This window comes from Salvelinus sp. IW2-2015, linkage group LG31 (genome assembly GCF_002910315.2).
Source record: "Salvelinus sp. IW2-2015 linkage group LG31, ASM291031v2, whole genome shotgun sequence".
In the NCBI taxonomy this organism is placed as follows: Eukaryota; Metazoa; Chordata; class Actinopteri; order Salmoniformes; family Salmonidae; genus Salvelinus; species Salvelinus sp. IW2-2015.
In genome coordinates this window covers 12,489,016-12,510,586 of record NC_036870.1, presented here as the reverse complement: position 1 = coordinate 12,510,586, position 21,571 = coordinate 12,489,016, and the positions used below count along the sequence as shown (strand labels likewise).

The 21,571-nt window shown below is 42.6% G+C and overlaps 1 pseudogene; it reads right to left on the bottom strand.

Moving 5' to 3' along the window:
* LOC111955597 (semaphorin-4A-like) overlaps positions 1-21,571 on the bottom strand; it is a 51,809-nt pseudogene that overhangs the window by 24,115 nt on the left and 6,123 nt on the right.

The window sequence follows — 21,571 nt, the reverse complement described above, 5'->3', positions numbered from 1 at the left end:
TATGACTTCAAGCCTATCAACTCCCGAGATTAGGCTGGTGTAACCGATGTGAAATGGCTAGCTAGTTAGCGGGATGCGCGCTAATAGCGTTTCAAATCGGTGACGTCACTCGCTTTTAGACCTTGAAGTAGTTGTTCCCCTTGCTCTGCAAGGGCCGCGGCTTTTGTGGAGCGATTGGAAACGATACTTCGAGGGTGGCTGTTGTCGATGTGTTCCTGGTTCGAGCCCAGGTAGGGGCGAGGAGAGGGACGGAAGCTATACTGTTACACTGGCAATACTAAAGTACATATAAGAACATCCAATAGTCGAAGGTATATGAAATACAAATGGTATAGAGAGAAATAGTCCTATAATTCCTACAACCTAAAACTTCTTACCTGGAAATATTGAAGACTCATGTTAAAAGGAACCACCAGCTTTCATATGTTCTGATGTTCTGAGCAAGGAACTTAAACGTTAGCTTTTTTACATGGCACATATTGCACTTTTACTTTCTTCTCCAACACTTTGTTTTTGCATTATTTAAACCAAATTGAACATGTTTCATTATTTATTTGAGGCTAAATTGATTTTATTGATGTATTATATTAAGTTAAAATAAAAGTGTTCATTCYGTATTGTAATTGTCATTGCAACAATTGTTGTTGTTTTTTAATCAAAAAAATGTTAAACTTTTTTTTAATTTAAAAAATAAATAAAAATATGCCGATTAATCGGTATCGGCTTTTTTTGGTCTTCCAATAAAATCGGGATCGGCGTTGAAAAATCATAATTGGTCGWCGTCTAATGGAGACCACTGTTTTCAATCAAATTGATTTAGAAGCCCTTTTTACATCAGCAAAGTGTCAAAGTGTCAAAGTGCTATACAGAAACCCAAACCCTAAACAGCAAGCAGTGCAGATGTAGAAGCACAGTGGTTAGGACAAACTCCCTAGAAAAGCAGGAACCTAGGAAGAAACCTAGAGGAACTAGGCTCTGAGGGGTGGCCAGTKCTCGTCTGGCTGTGCCGTGGGGAGATGAGTACATGGCCATTTAAGGCCAGATTGAACATCTTGAGGAACAAACGGTCATAGATGACCAGCAGGGTCAAATAATAAAATCACAGTGGTTGGTAGAGAGTGAAACAGGTCAGTACCTCAGGAGTAAATGTCAGCTGGCTTTTCATAGCCGAGCATTCAGAGTTCGAGACAAGCATGTGCGGTAGAGAGAGAGTGAGTCTTGGGGACCTTTAATGCTGCAGACATTTTTTGGTACCCTTCCCCAGATCAGACAATCCTGTCTCAGAGCTAAACGGACAATTCCTTCGACTTGGTTTTTGCTATGACATGCACTGTCAAATGTGGGACCTTATACAGGTGTGTGCCTTTCGAAATCATTTCCAATCAATTAAATGTACCACAGGTGGACTCCAATCATGTAGAAAAAAACTAATGCATGATGAATGGAAACAGGATGCACCTGAGCTCAATTTCGAGTCTCATAGCATAAGGTCTAAATACTTATGTAAATAAGGTACTTCTGCTTCATCATTATGGGGTATTGTGTGTAGATTGATTGAATTACATGTTTTCCTCGTCAATTTTAGAATAAGGCTGTAACCTAACAAAACATGCAAAAAGTCAAAGGGGTCTGAATACTTTGAATGCACTGTATAAACAGAGGTGTATACACACATGCATAGGCCTACAAAATGGCCTCAAATTTAACACACAGGCCTTGATTTAAATACCTCACTGTATACATGTGCAATTGTGTGGATGCCTGACAAGAACATCAGTTCAGCGTTCTTAAATTGTTCTACAACTTCTGCTTGACCACAGAAGCAATGATATCCAGAAAACTGCTGGTCTCATCCGTTACAATGCTCCTGTCAAGAGAGAAAGTATAAGCCCTAGGGCATCAGTAGTTTTGCTCAGCCGCGAAGTGTTAGGCCACACAAGCTCACAGAACAGGACCACAGAGTGCTGAAGCGTGTAGAAATCGTCTGTCCTCGGTTTTAACACTCAGTACCGAGTTATAAACTGCCTCTGGAAGCAACGTCAGCACAAGAGCTGGGAGCTTCATGAAATGGGTTTCAATGGCCGAGCAGCCACACACAAGCCTAAGATCACTATGTCAATGCCAAGCATCAGCTGGAGTGGTGTAAAGCTCGCCTCCATTGGACTCTGGAGCAGTGGAAACGCGTTCTCTGGAGTGATGAATCACACTTCACCATCTGGCAGTCTGATGGACTAATCTGGGTTTGGTAGATGCCYGGAAAACACTACCTGCCTGAATGCATAATGCCAACATCAACCCCATCGAACACCTTTGGGATGAATTGGAATGGGGACCAACTCCATATTAYTTTCCATGATTTTGGAATGAGATGTTCAACGAGCAGGTGTCCACATACACTACATGGCCAAAAGTATGTGAAAATAGTATGTTTCTATTTTTTGAGGTAAAAGATGGAGGAAGATAATTGTTTCCAATGACATCGGTGTGGAATTGTGTGATTTTGACCAATTGTGAATAGGTATTGCCTACTAATTGGTTGATGTCATTGTAAATACTTAAATCATCTTTTTACTACAAAACAGAAAAGTTCKATTTTCAAATATGTCAATGTTGGGGTGGTGATGTTTGACTGGTTTGTGAAATTGAAACAGAGTTTGGGGGAACCATTTACGTCAGCCACTATACTTATCGCCCTAGAGTCAGTGTGATGATCATACGACTGAATCGTAAGGATGTTAAAAATTACGCAGGGATTTATGAGAAGTATTCGTCTTTAACTTTGAATTCCCTTGCATTGAAAACAAACTCTGGGTCCACAAATGGTTAAGCAATTTTAATATTTTAAGCAAATTAGTCATCCTGTATTCAGCCAATAAATGTTTTGAACAGACCATGAAAAATGTGTGATTTCAGTTGAAAATATTTGTGATAGTGTAGCAAAGGTAGTTAACACCTGTCTTTAGGCCTCGGGCAAGGTTAATCATAAAGCAAGTACAGCTCAGCACACTAACAGGGTCTGAACTTGCACCAACAACCCCAAATGATCAGTCACATTGGTGCCGTGACTAGCAAACTGTTGATGTTCCTTAGCCGCAATGTTTGCTGCAGAGGAAGTGAAAGATAACTATGGAGCTCTGAGGCAACATACCAAGCTTGTGTGTGCAACTTTTGATTGATAATTGATGACTCATGCAAGCTCCTAGTGGTAACTGCTAATGCCAAATCTTTAAATCAAAGAACTTATGTGGTCGAGTCACGCTGACGACACAGATGTAACATCCAGCCGGTTAACTTGGCAGCCCTAGATTGCTTCAGGAGCTTTGCCATCCCTCTCTAGTTTAACACTAGTTTCACTGTGTGGAAAGTCACCTTTCACCACTCCACTTAGTCGTTCTCAAAGCTCTGTTAGCGGGAGACATCTCGCAAAAGCGCAGGCTCAGGGATCAAGGTAATTGTTTTTCCTCCATGCCCACCCACCTACGAAGTGGCTCTTTCCAGGCCATGGGGACACAGTGCTCCTTTGTTGCGGAGGTCATGAGAAAACCACATCAGCTGAGGAGTTGGTGGGGGACGTGAAACGTGAAACGTCAAAATCAAACTGTTGCTTGTTTGTCTGGGCAAGGCCTTCTCTACACGGCCTAACTCAGGACCCCTGTGTGTCCCGTGCCAAGCTTAGAAGGGGTTGCTGACCACATTTAGCTTGAACGATTGCCAAGGACTGTTTGCTTCAGTACTTCGGACCTCATGAAACTTGATCTGTGTGAAGTCGTGCTCTGCAGAGAGTTCACGTCTCAGCGCGGGCCTGCAAGGGTGTTGAGTCTGATGTTTCATGTGGCCATGCATGGGTGTGTGTTAGAGAGTGCAAGAGTATGGCATGTTTGTGTTCAAGGTTTGTGAGGGATATCGGCCAACYGACATCATTCATAACCACCCCAGTGAGTCAGAAGAAACGTGTGGGTGTGCGTATGTGTGAATGTTCGTTCTGAGTGTAGAGGAACTTTGAGGTTGTGGGAGAATCTCCTAGTGTGCTTTCTGCCCACCCCAGGGAGAGGGAGATGTGCCCAGTGATGATGAGTGTGGTCTGAGAGGCCTGTGCTTCAAAAGGGATAAGGTCCTCCACTGGGATTCTTGCTCAGTCACGCAAGTTGTTGCTCCAGGAAATGTGTGGATGTCAATACAGGTGAATGAATATGAGACAGACGACCTCCTGAGTTGCGCAGCGGTCTAAGGCATTGCATCGCAGTGTTGCGSCGTCACTACAGCCTGAGGTTCGATGCCAGGCTGTGTCATTACGAGCCGTGACCGGGAGTTCCATAGGTGKGATGCACWATTGGCCCAGCGTCGTCCGGGTTAGGGGAYGGTTTGSCCAGGGAGTCTTTACTTGGCTCAACTCCTTGTGGCGGGCCAGATGCTTGCAGACTGACTTCGGTCGTCAGTTGAACTGCGTTTCCTTTGACACATTGGTGCAGCTGGCTTCCGGGTTAAGCGAGCGGGTGTTAAGAAGCGCGGTTTGGCGGACACATGACGTGACCGTCGCTTCTCCAGAGCCCGTTGGGGAGTTGCAGTGATGAGACAAGGTTGTAATCATGAAATAGGGGAGAAAAAAAAAGGGGTACAAAATATTTTTATATCAAAATGGTGTCCTGGGCAAAAACGGTTTGGGAACCACTGATCTATGGCCTTGCCTGGGAGGATGAGAAGAGACCATTGGTTGTGACAAAACACTGCTAACAGGCACGACTCCAACATCATCATTAAATTTGCCGATGACAACAATGGTAGGCCCGATCACCGACAACGACGAGACAGCATATAGGGAGGTGGTCAGAGACCTGGCCGGTTGGTGCCAGGACAACAACCTCCCTCAATGTGATCAAGACAAAGGAGAGGATTGTGGACTACAGGAAAAAGAGGACAGAGCACGCCCCCATTCTCATCGACGGGGCTGTAGTGGACCTTGGTGTCCACATCACCAACAAACTAACATGGTCCAAGCACACCAAGACAGTCGTGAAGAGGGCACGACAAAACCTATTTCCCCTCAGGAGACTGAAAATATTTAGCATGGGTCCTCAGATCCTCAAAAGATTTTACAGATGCACCATCGAGAGCATCCTGCTTGGTTGCATCACTGCCTGTAATGGCAACTGCTCGACCTCCGACCGCAAGTCACTACAGAGGGTAGTGCGAACGGCCCAGTACATCACTGGGGCCAAGCTTTCTGCCATCCAGAACCTCTATACCAGGCAGTGTCAGAGGAAGGCCGTAGAAATTGTCAAAGACTCCAGCCACCCTAGTCATAGACAGTTCTCTCTGCTACCGCACGGCAAGCGGTACTGGAGCGCCATGTCTAGGTCCAAGAGGCTTCTCAACGGCTCCTACCCCCAAGCCATAAGACTCCAGAACATCTAGTCTGGGTAGCCATCTGAATATTTGCATTACCCCCCCCCCTCTTTACACCACTGCTACTCTCTGTTGTCATCATCTATGTCACTTTAATAACTCTACCTACATGTACATACTACCTCAACTAACCGGTGCCCCCGCACATTGACTCTGTATCGGTACCCCCCGGTATATAGTCTCGTTATTGTTATTTTACTGCTGCTCTTTAATTACTTGTTACTTTTATCTCTTATTCTTTTTCATTTTTTTTTAATGCATTGTTGGTTAGGGGCTCGTAAGGTGCGCCTGTTGCATGCGCCTGTTGTATTCGGCGCATGTGACTAATAAAATTAGATCTGATGATTGGTGCTGATCAAATGTTCAATCTCGGACCTGTAGTCTGGTCCTCTAGCTGTGTGTGTGTGTGTGTGTGCGTGTATGTGTAGACGGCACTTAGAGCACAGATCTGGAACACAAATGGCTTGGCCTGAATCCAGTTCTGACTGGATCAACCAGAACTGAGCTCTCAGAGAGCCCATATCAGACCCCATGGCGAGGGGGTGGGGGGGGATTCGGGAACAGGTACAGTATTTTAACTCAACACAGCTGGAGTGGAAGACGGGGCTAAAGCGAGGAATTAAGTTTAAAGACTTCACTCGAAATAGTTAAAGATCTAACTTGTGTCAAGGCAAGTGTGTTGGCAAAAACAGAGAAGCCCAAAACCTCCGAGCTCTTTATCTGTGAATAAAAAAATGAAAAACAAGTATACACTMAAGTTGATTAGAATTTAGACACTTCATATCGTAGAGTTGGCCATGTGAGACATTTGGCAGAGGGAGTGACTACTGCATTTCCGTACTATGGTGTGGCTCTATGGGTCATGTCTCATGTGTGGGTTACTCATGAATGAGCAACGGGCTGGGCTACTGTGTGAGCAGTCACCCATTTAGAAAGAGTGTGAAGTGGGGGATGGGTGGGTGTTGCGCAACACGGCAGATAAAACCTGCCATCCTGGGGATTAGGAGGGATCCCGTCCCGTACCTGTCAGCGCACGTCATCATCCCTCCGCTGCCTACACACACGGGGTTGAGGCTCATCTCAGTGAGGACAGTGAGGAGATGAAGAGGCCTCAGTGGAAGTTAATCCTAAGAGATTTTCTCACACTCACACAGTTGTGAATACAGGACTCATATGTTTCTCTTCGCAATTTGATGCCATTTTGAATCTAAATAACTACCGTAACGGCCATCCATTTGTAATGATATCGACACTCGTGTGATTCATTGCGTCACACTCCATTAAACGTCAATCATTAAAACGTATGGATCTATAAAATGTGTGTGTGGGTGTGTGCGCACGCATTTGTACACAACTCACGTTGTGCATGTTGCGTGATGCCAACTATCTTAGTGGTTGGCTCCAGATGACTGAGGCCCCACTGCCTGAGGCTGAGTGGTTAACTAAAGCCTYCAGGAAATGGGGATGTGAGTGTTTGCTAACAGCAGAAATGCGCTACCCGAGGACACTTCCTCAAAACCAATGAGACGAGGAACTCCAAATATCCGCATGTCAGCATAACGAAAATGAGCGAGTTCTGTAAAGCTTAGTGAAAAGTGATTGGTTTAGGTCCTCGCCAATGGCCAACTCAAACACTATTCTGTGGAATTCCAAACAGCACAGAATGGGGTCATGGGCTGTTTAGTTTGTAAACACACAAAAATGGTCATCGGTCTCAACCATGGCACTATCAGAAAAGAGTAAACTCATTTAGCTAAKAGACCGTGAGCAGAAAGCACATTCTTCACAACTTAGGTGTTCAGGGCAGGTGCAGAAACAGAGGTAAACATTTCTACACCACATTCTTAAAGCCAGGCAATTCTCCTGCATTTGTAAAACATCATAATTAAAAAAAAAATGTATCCAACTACAGCAGAGGTAGACCAGATACTGAGGTCAATAGGCTATGCCTGGCCAACTGGGAGAAAAACAGTAATGACCTAGCATACTGATTTGACCACTGGTCTCACATAAGACAAACTGCTTTTGAAAGTTAGGCGACTCCCGTACACAAACTCCTCTAAAGCAGCAGGCAGGTTTTAAGGCATCAGCCTGGCAGGCTTTCTTGGTCATCCCAGCTACAGGTAGCAGAGCTAATCAACATTGAGCCGCATGGGAGGACGGGGACGCCACAGGCTTCTATTAAGTCCCCTAATCCGCTGCCTGCCACCAACCCTCCTTAAGTGAGCTCTGAAAGGAGAAAAMACCCTGGAGCAGCTTGGTTTACTTTCACCTCTCAAGAAATGATCAAAGATCAGCACCCCAGACCCCAATCCCTTCTGACCCTAAACAATAAGTATTATTGGAGATGCTTATCATGGGTCCCGAGATGGAGGAAGTGTTGTCAACTTTAAACTTAGTGTTTGTGTTGTTCCATTGAGTGTGGGGAAAATGGGTCTTGAATGGGGTACTGGCATCGTCTAAGAGGATGGACATTTTTCCAGTAGTTCAATCCAGGCTTCCAGGGAAGCCTAAAAGCTTACCCTTTTCACACTAATGAGCCGAGCTTAGCTGTACTGCAACGGCCTGTTGCTGAAACCATGCTGAAAAAGGACAATGTGATTAGATGCCAGCAAAAAAATGGTTTGGGACGGCACAAAACTGTAAAAAAGGGTGAGTGACCCCATTTGTACTATTCCTGAGCAAAACATACGAACACAGTCACGCAACCTAATCTGACACTGTGCCCAAACGGAACAAAGCCACAGAGAGGAATCAAAACAAAAGGCTTCACCTAAGTCTGCAAATGTATCCGCTTTCACATGTATTTCTCTCAAATCAGGTCATCTTCGCTTCCTTTTCTTCTAGTCAGACACAGTTTGGGCTTCCGCTTGTGTTATACAGCGGGTCCTCTTCAAAGTGAACTTRGGGCCCTATAAAATCTGTTGCGGACGAAATCACGGAATCCAGACAAAACAGAATTCAACAATATTCAAAAATGTATTGAACTTAGTAGACATCAACTCAATGTATTAAGCTAAATTATTAGAATTCATTTCCCCAAGTCAATCATAAGACATGAACAAAATACATCAGTGATTTGTATTTTCCTGCAACTTTCTGAAGCAGGCACAGGAATGCCTCGGTCTGTGTGTGTGTCAACACTTGTGTAGCCATTAGCGATGATGCTAATGATAACCTTCTTATGGTAGAGATGGAAAGACGCTCCAAAAAACCTTCTCGTTGAAATGTTAGCATTTGGCAGAATATGATTATTTGCATCAATACAGTGGCCATTTGTTTTGCAAACTCTGCAATCACATGTGCGCAACATTGCTAACTAAACAACGGTGTCTTGCTGGTGTGCACTGGCATTTAAAGGGTAACTACACCCAAAAATCTAAATGCACTAATATTTTGCCCAGACTTCCAAAGTGGTCTCCTGATATGGTTTTAAGCATTGTTGTGGACTTAGAAAAGCAACTACAATGGATAGGGATGCACAATATCTCGGAATTGGCAGATATTAGCTAAAAATGCTGACGTGCATACCTATATAACGTAGCTTAGCGATGCACAGATACGCCATTTTTGTCCGATACCCGATATTTTCCTTGCCATACAAAAACCCGATACCGATAACCGATATTTAAAAATTTTGCGGCCTTTTAAGCATTCTAGTACAGCTAAATAGTTGAAACATACACACCAAAAAGTTATTTGGTTGGCATTTACAAATGTCCCCATTACCAGTAAAACATAATCAAAACCTATTTCTTTCACTTACTTGCTGTGCTGTTTCGTTGTTCATTCTCAACCAGGATTTCATCATACTGAGCCGCCATTCGAACTACTGACTCGAGAAATAAGCWSATCAACTGCGTCTGCAGCAGACCCTGTCATGGCATTGAAACGCTCAACAAAACTGCCGACACAGACAGTGGGGTTAAAACTTGCAAAAGTACACTACTAGAGGCTGTAAACTAGAGGTCGACRGATTATGATTTTTCAATGCCGATACCGATTATTGGATAACCAAAAAAAGCTGATACAATCGGCCGATTTTTTATACACTGCTCAAAAAAATAAAGGGAACACTTAAACAACACAATGTAACTCCAAGTCAATCACACTTCTGTGAAATCAAACTGTCCACTTAGGAAGCAACACTGATTGACAATAAATTTCACATGCTGTTGTGCAAATGGAATAGACAAAAGGTGGAAATTATAGGCAATTAGCAAGACACCCCCAAAAAAGGAGTGATTCTGCAGGTGGTGACCACAGACCACTTCTCAGTTCCTATGCTTCCTGGCTGATGTTTTGGTCACTTTGAATGCTGGCGGTGCTCTCCACTCTAGTGGTAGCATGAGACGGAGTCTACAACCCACACAAGTGGCTCAGGTAGTGCAGTTCATCCAGGATGGGACATCAATGCGAGCTGTGGCAAAAAGGTTTGCTGTGTCTGTCAGCGTAGTGTCCAGAGCATGGAGGCGCTACCAGGAGACAGGCCAGTACATCAGGAGACGTGGAGGAGGCCGTAGGAGGGCAACAACCCAGCAGCAGGACCGCTACCTCCGCCTTTGTGCAAGGAGGTGCACTGCCAGCGCCCTGCAAAATGACCTCCAGCAGGCCACAAATGTGCATGTGTCTGCTCAAACGGTCAGAAACAGACTCCATGAGGGTGGTATGAGGGCCGACGTCCACAGGTGGGGGTTGTGCTTACAGCCCAACACCGTGCAGGACGTTTGGCATTTGCCAGAGAACACCAAGATTGGCAAATTCGCCACTGGCGCCCTGTGCTCTTCACAGATGAAAGCAGGTTCACACTGAGCACATGAGCACATGTGACAGACGTGACGTCTGGAGACGCCGTGGAGAACGTTCTGCTGCCTGCAACATCCTCCAGCCATGACCGGTTTGCGATGGGTCAGTCATGGTGTGGGGTGGCATTTCTTTGTGGGGCCGCACAGCCCTCCATGTGCTCGCCAGAGGTAGCCTGACTGCCATTAGGTACCGAGATTAGATCCTCAGACCCCTTGTGAAACATTTGCTGACACATGCACATTGTGGCCTGCTGGAGGTCATTTTGCAGGGCGCTGGCAGTGCACCTCCTTGCACAAAGGCGGAGGTAGCGGTCCTGCTGCTGGGTTGTTGCCCTCCTACGCCTCCTCCACGTCTCCTGATGTACTGGCCTGTCTCCTGGTAGCGCCTCCATGCTCTGGACACTACGCTGACAGACACAGCAAACCTTTTTGCCACAGCTCGCATTGATGCCATCCTGATGAACTGCACTACCTGAGCCACTTGTGTGGGTTGTAGACTCCGTCTCATGCTACCACTAGAGTGAGAGCACCGCCAGCATTCAAAAGTGACCAAAACATCAGCCAGGAAGCATAGGAACTGAGAAGTGGTTCTGTGGGTCACCACCTGCAGAATCACTCCTTTTTTGGGGGTGTCTTGCTAATTGCCTATAATTTCCACCTTTTGTCTATTCCATTTGCACAACAGCATGTGAAATTATTGTCAATCAGTGTTGCTTCCTAAGTGGACAGTTTGATTTCACAGAAGTGTGATTGACTTGGAGTTACATTGTTGTTTAAGTGTTCCCTTTATTTTTTTGAGCAGTATATATAGTAATATATATATATATTATATATATATATATATATATATATATATATATATAGTATATATATATATTATATATATATATATATATATATATAAATATATGTATATATAATATATATATATATATATATATATATATATATATATATATAAATATATGTAATAATGACAATTACAACAATACCGAATGAACAATGAACACTTGTATTTTAACTTAATAATACATAAATAAAATCAATATTGTCTCATAGATAATGAAACATGTTCAATTTGGTTTAAATAATGCAAAAACACAGTGGAGGAGGATAAAGTAAAAGTGCCATGTAAAAAAGCTAACTTTTAAGTTCCTTGCTCAGAACATATGAAAAAGCTGGTGGTTCCTTTTAACATGAGTCTTCAATATTCCCAGTTAAGAAGTTTTAGGTTGTATTTATTATAGGACTATTTCTCTCTAGACCATTTGTATTTCATAGACCTTTGACTATTGGATGTTCTTATTGGCACTATAGTTTTGCCAGCCTAATCTCAGGAGTTGTGATAAAGCTTGTCATAAAGTCATAAACAACACTGTGCTTCAAGCATTGCGAAAAGCTTTTGGCAAACGGAGGAAAGTGCGTTTTGAATTAATGCTTACGAGCCTGCTGCTGCCTACCACCGCTCAGTCAGGCTGCTCTATCAAATCATAGACTTCATTATAATATAATAAACACACAGAAATACAAGCCTTCGGTCATAAATATGGTCAAATCTGGAAACTATCATTTTGAAAACAAAAAGTTAATACTTTCTGTGAAATACAGAATCGTTCCATATTTTATCAAACGGGTGGCATCCCTAAGTCTAAATATTGCTGTTACATTGCACAGCCTTCAATGTTATGTAATAATTATGTAAAATTCTYGCAAATTAATTACAGTCTTTGTTAGGAAGAAACGGTCTTCACACAGTTCGCAACGAGCCAGGCGGCCCAAACTGCTGCATACCCCCTGACTCTGCTTACACTGAACGCAAGAGAAGTGACAATTTCAGGCACTGCATTGAGTCTATGCAATGCAGGACAAGCTAGTTAAACTAGTAATATCTTCAACCATGATTGATTTTTTTTATAAGATAAGTTTAATGCTAGCTAGTAACTTACCATGGCTCCTTGCTGCCTGCACTCACGTAACAGGTGGTCAGCTTGCCACGCAGTCTCCTCGTGGATTGCAATATAATCGGCATCCAAAAATGCCAATTACCGATTCTTATAAAAACTTGAAATCGGCCCTAATTAAAATGGGCCATTCCGATTAAATCGGTCGACCTCTACTGTAAACAAGCGATTTGGTGGCATTCTCTGAGCCTCTTTAATGTTTCAACACCATGCTCAATGCTAGGTACAAGGACCGCTACTTTGCTGCAGACAAGAAACAGGGTTTACGTGAAATGTTACAGACAGCTGGATAAGATGGAAATGGACACAGCGACAGTGCGCACAGACGAAGAGGGCCCACGACAGGCCACGGACAGACAGAGCTGAAACTTCACTGCTTGACATGTATGATGAAATCCTGATTGATAATGAAACGACTGAACAACGTAACAGCAAGTAAGTGAAAGAAATAGGTTTTGATTATGTTTTACTGGAAATGGGAACTTTTTGGTCAGTGTGTGTGTGTGTGTGTGTCAACTATTTAACTGTACTAGAATGCTTAAAAGGCCACAAAAATGTTAAATACCGGTTARCATTATCGGCTTTTTTGGCAAGGAAAATTTAGGATATCGGTATCGGCCAAAAATGTAATATCGGTGCATCCCTAACATTGGCTGACCTATTAAAAAAAGTGGGATTTTGAGCAAACCCCTACATTTTTTGGGTGCAAATGGAATCCTGGAAAAACAAATGGGAGAAAACAGAATTTGGGGTAAAACTAAAAAGGTAATCAGGCAACAAAACCCCCCAGATATGATAGGGCCCTATGAACTGCACATTATTATGGGACCTGAAACGGTCTGCCAAATTGTGCCAGTGTCCTCATCTTACCCCGTAATATTTGCAAGTCAGGGCCTACTCGATTCCATTGATGACACTGCAAACTATTTCCCTGTTTGACTGAGTAGTTCTCGTAACGCACTTCCGATGTTAAGTATAAATCCATTAGGGCCTCGGTCTKAATGGCCAACACAGCTTTTAAACGAAACACAAGCCACTGAAATGGCCATAGAAAAAGCAAAGCAGAGATAAGTGAAAATGGTTCAGCAATCTGCACAGTAAACACTGATGACACATTGAACTGAAACCTTCWGGCAATCCCTTGAGGTTAGCTGCATCTTAAACATAAACATAAGGAATACAGTTTGAAATTCCAAACATAGGTTCAACAGCTGAAAGAACTGGAAGCTTAGAGGATAGGCTACATTTCTATTGGAAACTGTGCTTTGTGTGATATTTCAGCAGGAATGGAGACATTTTCAGTGCAAASTAAGGCAGGAACAGTATTGTTATACAAACAAATGGCCAACAGTTGATACTATTTACTTTGTTACAACTTCCAACACTTAACTGGAGCAAAAACTGAAAGTTTAAAAACCATATTACAACATTCCGTTTTTTTTAAATGTTAATGCCCAGCCCCTTCAAGGGGAACTGACAGTGTTTTAGCCACATTAAATCTTATTAAAATATGTTCATAATAACCACCTTGGAAGAATATGATACCTTTTTATTTGATATTTTCTGAAAAGCGAGCACTGTTCGTTCCTTTTCACGGTTTCATACTTTCATACATTTTTTGGGAATGACAGTAAAGCATTTGTGAATATTCTATGGCAATATAGTGGGAAAGCACTGCAGTAAATAAAACCTAATAAAAACATTTCATATCTGCAAAGTAGTTCAAACGCTGTCAGTTCCACTTGAATGATAGTAATGAATACAAGCTTTGAAGACCATGCAACCGAACAGTTCAAATCATTGCGATGTCATCTGCTGGCTGCTTCGTTAACCATAATGCTCGTCTCATTAGTACATCGTTAGTTGGGGCAAAACTCGGGAGCTCTTCTTAAGACTGGAGAGAGCAGTGCTTTGTATGAGAGAGACAACAGCGCATCGATTCAGCTCAACTTTCATTCCCCTCTCCAGAATATCCACAAATGATGGATGGCAACAGACCACTCAAAGTTATTCCACGTGAGCCTGTGATAGGCTCATGTGGGACAACTTTGGAACTAACTATACAACGTGCACATAATGACAGCGTCACCATAAACAGATGGCAAAGGTGTGTATTTTGGTCTGAAGTAATCATCTCTGCTCAGAGACAAGTAGGCCGTCATTGTAAATAAGAATTTGTTCTTAACGGACTTGCCTAGTTAAATAAAGGTTAAATCAATTTTTAAAAGTACCAATGAGTATTGATCATTCGTAAGTGATCTATTCTTGAAAACGGACTCAACTTAACGCTGAATCGGCCTCACCCAGTTAGAGCAATGTTTAGCAATGCGTGTCACTCATGATCGCATTTCCCCCTGTTAGCGCTGTTGCACTTCTGACCCTTCGTTGGTCCCGTTGAACCTCTATCTAGTCATATTAGGGACACAATTACTACCAGAGCTACAATGGTGAGAACAATACTTACCGTGCCATTCCAAGTCATTGTCATTTTTCATATCATGATACGAGTATAGGAGCATAGTTAAATTGGACGTAACAAAAGTCTGTTGACTGGGGTGGTCTCTCCAGCCCAAGCAGGGCATGATAGACAAGCATTCACACCAATAGTGTCTTTCTGATCTGTTCTTAAGTTAAAAAATATAAATAAAAATGATCCATAGCTAGACACAGTCACTGGAGAGTATTCACAGTTGCAAAGTGACTGTCACTTTAAGACAGTGAGACTAAATGAATGCATTGAAATACATCACTGGATTTCAAAGTTCATATTCACAATCGAAGAGCTAACAAGATCATTAAAAGTGATGACTTACCCATAGGAAACGAGACCCGGGGGGTAAGCCTGGCCAAACATGTACCCATAACCACTAGAATGACCACGATTATAGGGAGTAGGCCTTGGTGTTCCATGATGACCCAAAGAGGGATGAGAGCAAAATCAATGCTTGGGAGAAAGCGTCTGGCGAAAAGTGTCCGTTGTTTGTCTGTGTTAAAGACTGGTTCTGTAGGGGGAGCACAAAAGCCACTTCCTCTTGTCTCTGGAGCCAGCCGTCATCGCATCTGAGGGAGAGAGAAAAGAGAGAGAGAGAGAGAGAGATGGAGTCAGGGGAGGGAGGGTCAGAGAGAAAAGCAGTACTCCCTTGGCACTGTAGAGTTGTAGGTGGACAGAAAGCCTGCTAGCAAAGGAATGACTCATTTCTCATAAGTCTGCACTAAGAGGAACAAATAACTTCTGGGATATCCCAGAATTACTTAATGGACAAGTAAATATTTCATGTACAAGTAGGCACCACCTACACAGGCTGTTCAGCAAAAAAACGTTACAAGAAACCTTACAGAAAAACCCAAAAGAAATAAATGATTCATGCAGTGTGAAATCATTTGGGTTACAACTAGAGAAACACCTGACAAACTGATATCACTTTGAAATTCTATTTGACCTAAGGAACATCATGGAGATTCAGTGAGAAATACAGATAAGACCTACTTTACTGTAGGTTGAAATGACTGCTACTCACAACAATATGAACCTTTTGATAAAGGGAAAGGTATTACCAACATGTTCACTGATATCCATCGTGCAACGTAATTAAGGACCTAACATACATTTTATTTTTTGCCTAATTCCATTTTGTTTCTCCAGGTTCCAGACTTTTCCCTGTATTCAGGCATTCGCTCTTAAAAATCATACTTTTTTAATAGAAAAACAACATTTGATGTCCTAAGTCAGGGTTCCCCAACTGGCAGTGCTTTGATTTGGCGCCCGAAGTTTGAGCATTTTTTTCTATATTTTTAAAATGTTGGAAATCTGTTCCAAAGTATTCCCATGAATGGTAGAATGGCGCCTGAGAGGATGGCAGACATTTTATGTGCTCCTAACCAACTGTTATTTTGTTAGTTTCTTAAATMTATTTATTAAATGTGTGTGTGTGGGGGGGCAGAAACTGTTCAGGAGTCTTATGGCTTGGGGGTAGAAGCTGTTTAGAAGCCTCTTAGTCATAGACTGTTCTCCCTGCTACCGCATGGCAAGCGGTACCGGAGCGCCAAGTCTAGGTCCAAGAGGCTTCTAAACAGCTTCTACCCCCAAGCCATAAGACTCCTGAACAGTTTCTGCCCCCCCACACACACACACATTTACACTGCTGCTACTCTATTATTATCAATGCATAGTCTAACAACTCTACCTATATGTACATATTACCTCAATTACCTCGACTAACCGGCGCCCCCGCACATTGACACGGTACCCCCTGTATATAGCCTCGCTATTGTTATTTTACTGCTGCTCTTTAATTATGTTACCTTTATTTCTAATAATGTTTTTGTTTTTTTACACTGCATTTTAGGTTAGGGGCTTGTAAGTAAGCATTTCACTGTAAGGTCTACCTACACCTGTTGTATTCGGCACATGTGACAAATAAAATTTGGTTTGAATATATATATATACACACACACACACACACACACTGAACAGAAATATAAACTCAACATGAAATAATTAAAAAAGATTTTATTGAATTAGAGTTCATATAAGGAAATCAGTTAATTGAAATGAATGAATTAGGCCCTAATCTATGGATTTCACATGACTGGGCAGGTGCGCAGCCATGGGTGGGCATAAGGCTACCCACATGGGAGCCAGGCCCAGCCAAATCACAACAAGTTTTTCCCCACGAAAAGGGCTTTATTACAGATAGAAATACACCTCAGAAATATTGGCCAGTCCTTGCCTCTCCAACTAACTGTCTCCACCCTGGGTTCTCTCGCCGTGTCAATCTATTTCTCCCTTTCAGTTTCTCTCTCCCTCACCCTATTTCTAACTCTCTGGGCAATGTTGTGAAGGATGCTGGTATCTCGTAGGGTGAGATGTGCGCATGCGAGGCTGCATTCCAGCAAGGCACTAATAGAAAACAGAGCGTTGTCTGGGGGATCTTTATCAGAAGACTGGGGCGAGGGCCACAGCATTATCAGAGACCAGCTTCTGCAGAACCGGTTTCTCAGGCTCGGTAGACAAGGTTACATCACTGGGCTAGCTGGCCAACATCAGGGTTTTTCCACCACCTAGATTGATCCTGTAGTACTGGGAGATATGACCAAACATRGTGATTTTTTTCAACCTTCCGGACGATTCACATCGAAATATTTTCTCTAAATAAGCTTAGTTYTACAACTAAAAAGGTKAAATACARTGCATTTCAAACAGTCAGCAAAAAGCTAATGAATTCAGTGCTTGTGAAACTATACCTAGGCTAAATACAGTGCCTTCAGAAAATATTCATACCCCTTGACTTATTACACATTGTTGTGATAAAGCCTGAATTCAAAATGGGTTAAATATAATCCCCCCCCTACACATAATACCCCATAATGTCAAAGTAAAACATGTTTTTAGAAATAATTGCACATTTACTAAAAATGAAATTCAGAAATATCTCATTTATACAGCTATGAGTCTTTCTAGGTAGGTCTAAGAGTTRTCCACACCTGGATTGTCCAAAACTGGCCCTTTATTCTTTTCAATATTCTTCAAGCTCTGTCAAAATAGTTGATCAGAAATATTTTTCTGGTCTTGCTGTAGATTTGAGCAACTAACTCGTACACTCAGGAACAGAAGATGAGTCCGGAAGAAATGGCAGCAGTTTTACGGATGCCTAACCAATTGTGCGATTATGTGTTCTTTTGCGTTGTTTGTAACTTATTTTTTTACACAATGTTTCTGCCACCGTATCTTATGGCAAACAAGAGCTTCTGGATATCAGGACTGCTTTCACACCTTGGATTAGATTTAACAAAATTATTCAACAAGCAGGACGCACAGGATGTACTTCAGACACCCGACAAGTCCAATATCCCTGTCATTGGCAGGAGAAAGAGACGCAGGTATGGAGGACACAGGGCGGGATGCATTGTCAGGATCTGCCGACGGCGAGTGGGGAATCGGTCTTTACCATCAATATTACTTGCCAACGTACAATCATTGGACAATAAATTAGACGAGGTACGGTCACCAATATCCTACCAACGGSACATKAAAAAAACAGTAACATCTTACGTTTCACTGAAACGTGGCTTAATGAAAACATGGATAACATTCAGCTGATGGGATATACGCTGCACCGGCTAGATAGGACAGCACACTCCGGTAAGACGAGGGGGGGGGGTATGTGTATATTTGTAAACACGAAATCTAAGGAAGTCTCAAGATTTTGCTCGCCTGAAGTAGAGTATCCCATGACAAGCTGTAGACCACCGTGAAGCATGGAGGTGGTGGTGTGATGGTGCTTTGCTGGTGACACGGTCTGTGATTTATTTAGAATTCAAGGCACACTTAACCAGCATGGCTACCACAGCATTCTGCATCGAAACACCATCCCACCTGGTTTGCGCTTAGAGGGACTATCATTTATTATTCAACAGGACAATGAACCAACACACCTCCAGGCTGTGTAAGGGCTATTTGACCAAGAAGGAGAGTGATGGAGTGCTGCATCAGATGACCTGGCCTCCAAAATTACCCAACTTCCTACCCAAATTGAGATGGTTTGGGATGAGTTGGACCGCAGAGAAGGAAAATCAGCCAACAGTGCTCAGCATATGTGCAAACTCCTTTAAGACTGTAGGAAAAGCATTCCTCATGAAGCTGGGAGGGAATGCCAAGAGCGTGCAAAGCTGTCATCAAGGAAAAGGGTGGCTACTACATGATTCCATGTGTGTTATTTCATATTGTTGATGTCTTCACTAATAAAGAAAACCCCTTAAACTACAAACTTTTGACTGGTACTGTATGCCAGTTAATCCGCTTTACAAGGTGTGTAGAGCCTAATGTGCTTAATTTTAAGGAGTTATTTGGCCACTTTAGTTGTGATACAGACCTTATTAAAACATATAGGCCTATGGGCGAGGCTACATGAGGTGTGTGACTATGATTCGGACAAGTCGAGAAAAAAAAATCATTGTTTCTAATGCTGGGCATCATTCACAATTGCTAATATATCATTCACAAGTGATAGGCAAATATTGTCACCCATCAGACTATTCTTGATTTAATCTTGTCTTTACATATACTATATACACTTGTGTGAAATTTGTTTTGATTTAGAATGGACCATTATCATGCACCTGTTTCGATACAGGTGCAGCAGGATAAAATACATGTCATCTATACACTTATATAGCGAATGGAGGACGCTTTTGCCGTGGTTCATTTTCATGCCAGCCAGGTAGGCTATACTCCGGTTGTAAATATAACCATTGTGCTTAATCTTAGGAAAGTTGAGAAATAAAATACACTAGGCCTAGCTGATGGGATCCTCTTTTTAGTAGTTTAGTTGTTTTCTCAAGCAATTGCAGAGCCTATAGAAATGTTGCGCAACATGAGCTCTCATGAAGCATATGATTACATTTTTGAATACATTTGCATTTGTCAGAGTGATTTAGAGGGACAATAGAGTGTTGAGTACCAGGCAGTTAGAACGTTTGGTAGGCTACTGATGACCAGCATCAGAGCTCAGAGAAGACCAATTACCTTGATTAAATGGTCATGTGGAATTTGACTGCCTTCATGATCGCCAGTGTGGTGGTAACATGGTCACCGCAACAGCCCTAGGACCATACAGATAATTGTATGTGTGGGGTACAGTGATGAGGTAGTCATTCAAAAATCATGCTTACACCATTATTGCACAAGTCCATGCAACTTGTTAAGCAAATTTTAACTCCTAAACATATCTAGACTTTCCATACTAAAAAGGGTTGAATACTATGGGGTATTGTGTGTAGGCAAGCGATAACAAATCTCAATTTAAACTATTTTACATTCAGGCTGTAATTATAATATGTGGGAAAAAGTCAAGGGGTGTGAATACTTTCTCAATGCAATGTATAAGCTTTCCACAACCATAAGACCCACMAATAAATGTAATTATTTTATCAAAATACAGAACAACTTCAAAGATTTTACTGCGTTGCAGTTCATAAGGAAATCCGTCAACCAAAATAAATTCATTACACCATGGACTTCACATAGCTGGGAAAACAGATACGCATCTGATGGTCACAGACGTTTTTATTTATTTTTAGGTAGGGGCGTGGATCAGAGAACCAGACAGTATTTGGTGTGGCCATCATTTGCCTCAAGCAGCGCTACATCTCTTTCGCATAGAGTTAATCAGGCTTTTGATTGTGGCCTGTGGAATATTGTCCCACTCCTCTTCAATGGCTGCACAAACTCGAACACATTGTTGTACACGTCGATCCAGAGCATCCCAAACATGCTCAATGAGTATGCAGGCCATGGAAGAACTGGAACAATCCAAGAATTGTGGACAGATCCTTGCGGCATGGGGCCGTGCATGATCAAGCTGAACCACGGCGGCAGATGAATGGCACGACAACGGGCGTCAGGATCTTGTCACGGCCACCATGGGGCACTCTGTTCACAACTTTYACATAAGCAAACCTCTAACCCACACGACACATTACACGCTGTCTGCCATCTACCCGGTACAGTTGAAACCGGTGAAGTGCACACTTCTAAAGCGTGCCAATGGCCATCGAAGGRCAGCATTTGCACACTGAAGTCGGTAACGACGTCAAACTGCAGTCAGGTCTGGCATGGTTACACGTGGTCTGCGGTTGTGAGGCCGCAGTCCAGAGAAATGAACATTCCATTATCTGGAAACTGCTTTGGTGGACAGTCCTGCAGTCAGCATGCCAATTGCACGCTTCCTCAAAACTTGAGACATCTGTGGCATTGTGTTTTGTGGAAAAACTGGGATGTCTACAAATTTGTGCCAAAAAAAATTWGAAATAAGCTTGTGCTAATGGAACATTTCTGGGATCTTTTTTTTCAGCTCATTAAACCTGGGACCACTACTTTACATGTTGCGTTTATACACACACACACACGTATGTGTATATGTGGTCACCCCTTCAAATTACTGGATTTGGCTACTTCAGCCAGACCCGTTGCTGACAGGTGTATAAAATCGAGCACACAGCCATGCAATCTCCATAGACAAACATTGGCAGTAGAATGGCCTTACTGAAGAGGTAAAGTAAAAATCCAAACTCGTCTGTGCAACAATACCGGTATATAGTAAAATATGGTATACCACCCTGCCTTAAATATAATAGCCATCATCCGATTTGGACCAAAGACGATTGGACCAAAGCCACCCCCAAACCTTAGGGTAGACTATGGCAAGATCCAGTTGTTCAGGGTGAGTTATAACTTTACAGGCAATATAATTCCAGCATAAAACCCTCATTCTGCAAGACTGAGAAGAGACAGTAGCAAGGCCCCTGACAGTAGCCAGAGTGCCTTTAAAACGAAAGGGGGAGGTGGGCTTAAAGAACTAATCCACTAGTTCCTATCATTTACAGCGTTAAATATTGTGAGAA